Source organism: Palaemon carinicauda, chromosome 16 (genome assembly GCF_036898095.1).
Source record: "Palaemon carinicauda isolate YSFRI2023 chromosome 16, ASM3689809v2, whole genome shotgun sequence".
NCBI lineage: Eukaryota > Metazoa > Arthropoda > Malacostraca > Decapoda > Palaemonidae > Palaemon > Palaemon carinicauda.
The window spans coordinates 37,606,622-37,616,621 of NC_090740.1; the positions used below are offsets into that span (position 1 = coordinate 37,606,622).

Below are 10,000 nucleotides of genomic sequence, written 5' to 3' on the forward strand. Positions count from 1 at the left end.
TCCTTTCTCCTTTCAAGGATATTTCAACTTACATTGCATTTCCGTTCTCTTCATCTCTGTCTTTTTTTGTATTTATCTTGAACCAAACCTTATGTGATATTTCATGCATTCTAGTAAGCAAGCTTGGCAAGTCCTGTAATGTTCTGCTAATAAGGACAGCGTCATTGTTATACGCTAAGTCAGCTAATATCCTATTACTAATACAGTCCAATCCTTCTCCACCATCCCTAACTGTTCTATATAATACAAAATCAATGGGGAGGATACAAAAGATAGGTGATAACCCATTCCCAAGTAGTACTCCACTGTTACATAGAAATTTAGTTGATACGACTCAAATGATATTATTTTGTACTCGCTATGCTCATAAACAGACTTAATAAAATTTACATTTTCAGGAGAAACTCTATAATAACGCAGGACTATCAAAAACTTTATCTTACTCCACAAAAACCATCGAAAGGGGATTTTTAAATTCTACACCTTTTTGTATAACATACCTAAAAATTTGAATTTTGTCGCTAGTACTTCGACCTTATTTAATAACTGCTTGGTCATCTATCAGCTGTATATCAATTTTTTTCTCTAGTCTCTTTAGATTAAGCATTCTATATATTTTCATGACAACTGGCGTAATTGCGAATCCTCTGTATTTATTGTAATTAGTCACAGCTCCTTTATTTGCCCTTTTATCCAGTACTCCTAGGTCCCATTCATACATATATATATATATATATATATATATATATATATATATATATATATATATATATATATATATATATATATATGCATATATATATATATATATATATATAAATATATATATATATATATATATATATATATATATATATATATATATATATATATGAATATATTATATAAATATATATATATATATATATATATATATATATATATGAATATATTTATATAATATATATATATATATATATATATATATATATATATATATATATATATGAATAAATATACATATATATATAAATATATATATATATATATATATATATATATACATATATATATATATATATATATATATATATATATTATATGTATATATATATATATATATATATATATATATATATATATATATATATATATATATATATATATATATATATATATATATATATATATATATAAATACTTATATATACATATATATACAATATATATATATATATATATATACATGTATATATATATATATATATTTATATATATAATTTAGATATATTCATATACATATATATATATATATATATATATATATATATATATATATATATATATATATATATATATATATATATATATTTGGGCTCAAGCCATGTCGTCCTGATGCAAGTTCCTATAGGGTAGCTTCCTAGGGTATATTACAACTACGGCGATATTCCCAGAGAATTTACCTTAAGGTACCAGAATTCTAACTCCTGGAGCGAATATCCCTCGTGAAAGGGATATCGCGACATATCAGAGGACGTATTCTTGACACGCCACATGGCAATCTGCACCCCGAACAGAAATTTCGTATCTCAGGGGGAAATTGGCAAGAAACGAATTCGGGAGAGAAAAAGGGGGAGCCGCTCCCAAGGCTCCCTATCTCCCATTTCGTAAGCATGCCTGGCGCCAATCCTGGCGCCATCTGTATTCCTTTTTGCGTAGCTTAACAACTCGGTGTTTTTTCCTGTGTTTCTCGCAAATCTTGGATGTATTCTACTTTTCATGGCTTCTCCAACTTCGTCGGCCTCTGATAAGTTGAGTACCATGTCTTTTATGTATAAATGTAGGCTCTTGGTAATTTTTTAGTGATTAATAAGGTTTAATCTTTGTTACAAGAGCCGTAGCCCACCGGAGGCGTCATGGACGCTGTCGCTCGCTAGGTATAAGTTTAGTTAGTCAGAGCGACATTCCCGGTTGTTTTGCTTTAATAAATTTTAGCTATTTAGCGTTACATAGGATTTCCTTTCGTGCTTTAGTATTATTTTGGCGAAGTATTCGCCAATTCTAGCCTACGCTAGGCCATGTAGCCTAGTCGTTTGGTCCTAGTACTTCATGCATAATTTTGGTTTTTCCGAGTGTATTAAAATTTTATTGAAGCTTTAGGCTATGTTTTATACATTTAAGATTATGTGGAATATTTCCAAGATAGTATACGAGTGAGTTTCGGTGATTTAGGTAATCGATTATCTTGGTGCCTAGGCTAAGTTGCTTATGGAGCCTTAGTATACTTTCTCATACTCCCCGGTTGCTTTCTTTTCTTCGGAGAAGGTATGCAATCCCTTTCCCTCTGTTTAAGCCTTGGGCTTATCCCTAAGTGGTTTATCTGAATTAATTTTCGATAAAACTATACTGGGGTGTTACTATACCTTTCTGTTCCAGTAAGTCTGGTTCAAAGAGGGACAGAACAACAGAGTTTTTTAGTCTGAGTCTGTGTTTGTCTGGCTTAGGGTAGAGTCTCCCTCGCTGACCTCACACAGACATAGGAGGCTTAGCCTCCTTAGGTCACTACCGAAGGTTTCTGTACGAGATGATTCCTTCTTTTGTGATCTACCAGACTAGTCCTTGTTGCTGTTCTCGGGGGAGGATAAGTTTCTTTCCCTGGTAGTAGCAACACCTTCCTTGCTTTGGTTCACTGGGAGCTGGCAAGTATTGCTGGCCTCCCCCTTGGATCTCCCTTAGGCTAAGATGAGTTTCTTGGCTGCGGGTGATCCGTCACTAAAGCAAGGTTGGTAGGACCCTCTTTTGTCCCTTCCCCCTCTATCTCTGTAATGGCCTAGCCATTACAGTACTGTACGTCATTCTACATCTGGACCTAGATTAGGTTAGGATGTGGAATTGACTCAGTCCCTTGCCGGCCGGCAGAGCTGCTGGCCGGCAAGGGTCTTCTGTTTTGAGTGCTGCCCGGACCTCCCTTGGTCCCTCATCCATGCCTGCCTGCAGAGTCAGACGGCATTGGTCAGGAAGCCTGAATTAGATTCTCCCCTTCCTTATATGCACTCTTTCGGATTGCCGGGCTTGGAGGTAGTGTACACTCTTATCCCGGCATCCATTCTGTTTTCTTCTAGTGCTGTACCCGACCCGGCTGCCGGCCTATGAGGCCGCCAGCCGGGCAGTTGTAGTCCTCTGGTTCTTTTGCTGCCGGCTGACATCGGTCCTGTACCTCTGCCGGCCGGCTAATGTCAGCCCTTTTCTGCCGGTCGCCAAGAGTGTGGCCGGCAGCCGGGTACTACCTTGTGTAGTGGTCGGTCAGCAGTCATTGCTGACCGACATTGGCTGTGCCGGCCGGCAGTTACTGCCGGCCGGCACATGCATTTGAACCAGCGTTCTGCCGCCTTATAGCTGTTAAGTAGTATACTTTAAAGCTAGTTATGGTGTGTGCCGGCCGGCAAGTGCCGGCCGGCACATAACCTCCTATACTGTACCAGTATTCTTCAGTATAACAGATACTGTAAGAAGAAAACTATAGTATGGGTTTTGGTACAGCACTGTGTGTTCTAACACTTTTGTGTTTTCTTGCACGGCCCTTTGCTGTTGCCCTCCAGATAGGAAAGTGAGTTCTTTCCTGTCTATTATCCAGGATTTTAAAATCATTGCTTAGGTGTGAGCTCCACCTGTTTCCTCTGGAAACTTTGCATTGGTTACTCTAGAAGAGATTAACCATTCGATTTTATTATCTGGAAGGCTGCAACAATGGGTTGTGAGGGAAACACAAGTGTGTGTCTTTCCTTTCTGAATTGTTATGCTATACTATGCATATCCAGTGATACATAGTTCACTTGATACTCATGGAAATTTCTTCTCTTACAGGAGGACCCTCCGAAGTGCGGAAGTGTTTTCTGCAACGTCCGCAGCAAGAACCTCTGCGGACATGAGTTTTGTAGGAGACACGCAGCATGCGCTGTCTCCAAGGATGATCTCCGGTATTGGGACCCTCAGGTATGTACTGTGTGCACTAACCTGATTACTGAGGCCTTTGATTCCCCTATGACGGCGAAATCAAGGGATATAGCAAGGGAGAAGCTTCGTACCTGGGTAAGGGGATTCCAAAAGAACACTTCTGGACCTTATCTTCCAAGTGAGAAGATGAGGGCGTATCTTTTCCCTAAGGCATCAGCTGATGCAGTGATTCCCCAGCCTCAAGAGGAGATCCACCAAGTTCAGATCCAGGTAGATGCTGAAGTCGCGGTCGTGATGCAAGACATCCAGTTAGATGACAGGATGTCTGACGTGGACAAGCGTCTGGAGGAAGACCTCCTGGCAGAAGCCCAGGATGAAGTTCAAGCCCCAGACGTTGTAGAGGAAGAGGTCGACGAGGTGTCGGCTACTCCGGTTCAGATTCCGGAGCCTATTCCCTCAACATCGGCCGGTCTCCCAGTAGAGCTGGGACAGGCCCTCTCTTCTATTGTTGGAATGATCCAACAAATGCAGAAGGAGAATCAGGAGAAGGCGGCTGCAATGGAACTGCTGATGCAGTGCCTTGCAGAATCACATGGGCCCCAGAAAAAGCTCAATGTGAAAGACCTTCCCTTGTGCTCAGATGCTAACCCATGGAGGTATGCTGAGCACATGCCGATGACGACTGGAAAGATCGTCATCTCGGATAAGCTGGGCGAGGTGGAATTCTGGCCCAGCAAGGCATCATATCCGGACTGTTATGTCCGGCTGAGGAAGGAACCAGCATCAAAGGAGGAGACAGAGCCGAAGGAGGTCATAGTGATGGACCATGCTAAGGCTCAAGCTCTACTTTCATCCTCGATGAAAGAGAGGGGCTTCTCTAACTCAAAGGTAGCTGCATTGAGCAAGAAGCTCCCTTCCTTTGTGTCCTCGCCTGCTAGAGCCTTCCCCTTTTTACAGAAAGGGTTTGCGGCTGTACTAAAAGCAGTCGAGGCCGGCAAGCCTTGCCCCTCCCTGGAGGAGTGTAAACCCTGGTCGCTGGCCCTGCCTATGAACCACAAAGACTGGAAGGACGTCCATCTTACGTTCTCAGTTGGAAAGTTGGAGGCTGATATTGCCGGACGTCAGTTCGGCGAGGACCTCCCTAAGCTGTCTGACTTTCTTTTGCGAAGAGAGTTCGAGACAAAAGAAAGACTGGCTGCCTCAATGTCTCTTCAGACTACTCTTGAGACAATGGCAAGTGACCCCAAGGTCCATGAAATGTTCATGGTGGTGGCCAAGACTCATCTGGCCACAGTGACGAAGGACCTTTATGGCTTCGTCAAGGCAAGGAGAGCTTGTAGGGAGTTCGTGTTCACCTCGACTACGGTGAGGCACGAGCCAAGGAAACTAATCTCCTCCAACATTTGGGGAAAAGACCTTTTCCCTACCGACTTGGTCAAAGAAGTAGTTGATAAGGCCACCTTGGAGAATAGAAACCTTCTCCAGAAGTGGGGCCTGGATATCAAAAGAAAGTCTTCCCCGGATGAGGGTCCTCAACCAAAGAGGAAGACTATGAGGACTAGGCTACCGTCTCGGCCAGCCAAGCCTTTTAGAGAGCAACAGCAACTGCAATTGCCATTGCCTCCAGTGCCCCAGATGGTGGCACAAACCCCGACCACTTTTCAGTGGATACCCCAGGCTCTGTCGACACAGTCCACGGCATTCACCCCAACGTTCGAAGGGCAGTCTTCTTCCTTTCGAGCAAAGCCTAGAGGAGCAACCAGAGGCTCGTCTAGGCGCCCCTCAAGGGGAAGGGGATTCAGGGGTGGTCGTGGTCAGGGAGGCAAGACCTCAGGACGGCAGTCCAAGTGAGATGATACCGGTAGGAGGGAGACTTCTGAAATTTTGGGATCGATGGACCTTCGATCCCTGGGCCCACAGCCTACTCAAGAATGGACTGGGCTGGAGCTGGTACACCACTCCACCCCCGTTCTGGAGGAGTACGTTCAAGAACTGTTGGAGAAAAATGTGATCCGAAAGGTGACGTCCATCAAATTCCAAGGGAGGCTGTTTTGTGTTCCCAAGAAAGACTCGGAAAAGCTCAGAGTCATTCTGGACTTGTCGCCACTCAACAACTTCATAGTGAATTGCAAATTGAAAAAGCTAACACTGCAACACATAAGGACCTTACTGCCCAAGAGGGTATATTCCGTCTCTATAGACTTGTCAGACGCCTATTGGCACATTCCAATCAGCCGTCGACTCTCCCCCTACCTAGGGTTCAGGCTACAACGAAGACTATACGCCTTCAGAGCCATGCCATTCGGGCTAAACATAGCCCCAAGGATTTTCACGAAGCTTGCGAGTGCAGCTCTCAAACAATTACGCCTAAAGGGAATTCAGGTAGTAGCCTACCTGGACGACTGGTTGGTGTGGGCAGCATCCGAGACAGAATGCTTGCAAGCTTCCAGTCAAGTGATCCAGTTCCTAGAGTACCTAGGCTTCAAGATCAACAGAAAAAAGTCTCGACTTTCTCCATCTCAAAAGTTCCAGTGGCTGGGAATCCACTGGGACCTTTTGTCACACCGTTTCTCCATCCCGGCGAAGAGAAGGAAGGAGATAGCGGGTTCTGTCAAGAGACTTCTAGATTCCGAAAGGATATCAAGACGCGAACAGGAGACGGTACTGGGCTCTCTCCAGTTTGCTTCGGTGACAGACCAAGTGCTAAGAGCACAGCTAAAGGATGCAATTGGAGTATGGAGAAGTTATGCATCAAACGCGCGAAGATATCTGAGAAGACCAGTTCCGCTTCGGCTACGTACTCTTCTCAGGCCTTGGTCCCAAGCCAGACATCTAAAGAAGTCGGTTCTTCTTCAGCCACCTCCCCCATCGGTGACGATTCACTCAGACGCCTCAAAGGAGGGATGGGGAGGTCACTCGCATCGGAAAAAAGTCCAGGGGACTTGGTCCAAGCTATTCAAGACCTTTCACATAAACTTTCTAGAAGCTATGGCAGTGCTCCTTTCCTTAAAGAAAGTCTCCCCGCTTCACTCGATCCACATAAGGTTGGTGATGGACAGCGAGGTAGTTGTGAGATGCTTGAATCGACAAGGATCGAGGTCACTACCTCTCAACCAGGTGATGTTGGCCATTTTCCGATTGGCGGAAAAGAAGAAGTGGTACCTGTCGGCAGTTCACCTTCAAGGAGTCCGCAACGTGACAGCGGATGCTCTATCCAGGTTCACACCGATAGAGTCGGAATGGTCCTTAGACGCAGGATCATTCTCCTTCATTCTGAATCAAGTCCCAGAACTGCAGATAGACCTCTTTGCGACAAAAAACAACAAGAAGTTGCCCCTGTACGTGTCCCCGTACGAGGACCCCTTAGCGGAAGCAGTGGACGCGATGTCCCTCGACTGGAACAGATGGTCCAGGACTTATCTGTTCCCTCCTCACAACCTTCTGTTGAGGGTCCTCAACAAACTGAGATCCTTCAAGGGGGTAGCGGCAATAGTGGCCCACAAGTGGCCGAACAGCGTGTGGTTCCCCCTGGCATTGGAACTACAGCTGAAATTTGTACCGCTACCACATCCAGTTCTGACCCAGCGAGTCCAGAAGTCGACTGTCTGCGCTTCATTACAGAAAACCCGGACCCTGCAGCTCATGATTTTCTCTCCCTAGCGGTGAAAAAGCGTTTCGGGATTTCGAAAGCCAGCATAGACTTCCTAGAGGAATATAAATGCAAATCTACTAGATGGCAATATGAGTCATCTTGGAGAAAATGGGTGGCCTTTGTCAAGGCGAAGAATCCGCAGGAGATCTCGACAGACTTCTGCTTATCTTTCTTCATCCACCTCCATGGTCAAGGGTTGGCGGCTAACACGATTTCAGCGTGTAAGTCTGCTTTGACAACACCCATTCTATATGCCTTCCAGGTCGACCTAGGTGACGAGATCTTTAATAAAGTTCCGAAAGCCTGCGCTATGCTCAGACCTTCAGCACCTCCAAAGCCCATTTCATGGTCTTTAGACAAAGTTCTTCATTTCGCTTCTCTGTTGAGCAATGAAGAGTGTACGTCAAAGGATTTGACACAAAAAGTTATTTTCCTATTTGCACTCGCGTCCGGGGCCAGGGTTAGTGAGATCGTAGCCCTCTCGAGAGAGGCAGGTCGTGTTCAGTTCCTGGATGGGGGAGAACTGAACCTGTTTCCGTATCGTATGTTTCTCGCCAAGAATGAGTTACCCACCAACAGGTTGGGTCCCTGGAGAATCTGCCCTCTGAAAGAAGATGCATCTCTATGTCCAGTAGAATGCCTAAAGGTCTATCTTCGTAGAACTTCAGACTTCAGGGGTGGTCAACTATTTAGGGGAGAAACATCAGGCTCAAATTTATCTCTGAATCAACTCAGAGCGAAAATCACATATTTTATTCGCAGAGCGGATCCTGACAGTACACCCGCAGGTCACGATCCAAGCCTCATCCTTAAATTTCTTTAATTGTATGGATTTTGAACATCTCCGTTCATACACTGGCTGGAAGTCTTCCAGAGTGTTCATTCGCCACTATGCGAAGCAAGTAGAGGAACTAAAGAGATCTGTGGTAGCAGTGGGCCGCGTCGTTAGCCCTACTGTTTAACTCTGCTAGGAACAGTGGTCTTAATTGGGACGATTAATTCCAGGGTGAGTGTGTAGTTACATACTGTACTACAAACTAAATGAGGGCACTGAGTTGCCCATATAGACTGTTCTATTTCCAAAGGTGAACCTAGCATAAGTGCAGACATGTGTGCCGAGCGTTTCTAACGCTAATGTGATTGATTTGTAATACAAACTTTTATGACTTTGATACCTCGGTATCTTAAAAAGTGGCATTTAATGTTTTTCTTTCAGATAAACAAGTTCTGTTTACTATCATACTTATGCTTAATGTTTTGGGTTATCCTCTTCTTATTTATATATATATATATATATATATATATATATATATATATATATATATATATATATATATATATATATATATATATATATATATATATATATATATGTATATATATATATAATTGTTGTTAACCTGGCTATTTATTGTCTGTCAATAAACTGGTTCTTGAGAACCTTGCGTCTCTTTCACCTGTGTCAATTTATTGGTACAATTGAGCATTCATTCTATGTACCTTATCTGGGATAATTCTAATAGAATTGTTCCTTTATGCAAGCTATGTTGAATTGGTTTTCCTCCTATGCGAATATAAACCTTTCTCCAATACAAGTATTGTGCGGAGAACTGGTCGATATTTCATATTGACGCAGTGGTTCTTTACAAACTATGCTTTACTTAATATAGGGTGAGACCACTATATTAGCTTGCCTGGTATTCATACATAGGTATATGTACTCTTCGAGACTTTTCCAGAGTCTAGTAGGACTCTTCCCTGTAGGGGGCAGGAAGCTCTAACATGGTTTATAGTTAGGTGAAAAGATGTATAACGGTAACATCTTAGGTCTCTAGGTCTAGTCGACCGGGAAAAATTACCTCCGAGGAGTATGGCACGTTCAGAGAATCCACAGATAGAGTAATGCTCTGGTATACTTCCATCAGGACGACATGGCTTGAGCCCAAAAAACGGATTTTGAGCGAAGCGAAAAATCTATTTTTGGGTGAGATGGCCATGTCGTCCTGATGGACCCACCCTTTCCTCTCTAAGAAAGGGCTGTAGGACCCCTCCCTACATACAGTATCTGTAGCACCTCGTGTACGCTACAAGGAATACAGATGGCGCCAGGATTGGCGCCAGGCACGCTTACGAAACGGGAGATAGGGAGCCTTGGGAGCGGCTCCCCCTTTTTCTTTCCCGAATTCGTTTCTTGCCAATTGCCCCCTGCGATACGAAAAATCTATTTTTGGGTGAGATGGCCATGTCGTCCTGATGGACCCACCCTTGCCTCTCTAAGAAAGGGCTGTAGGACCCCTCCCTACATACAGTATCTGTAGCACCTCGTGTACGCTACAAGGAATACAGATGGCGCCAGGATTGGCGCCAGGCACGCTTACGAAACGGGAGATAGGGAGCCTTGAGAGCGGCTCCCCC

At 43.7% G+C, this 10,000-nt stretch overlaps 1 protein-coding gene across 4 annotated transcripts in view; it reads left to right on the forward strand.

Annotated features, from left to right (window-relative positions):
* LOC137655720 (uncharacterized) overlaps window positions 1–10,000 on the forward strand; it is an 81,987-nt gene that overhangs the window by 1,154 nt on the left and 70,833 nt on the right. The window lies entirely within an intron of this gene.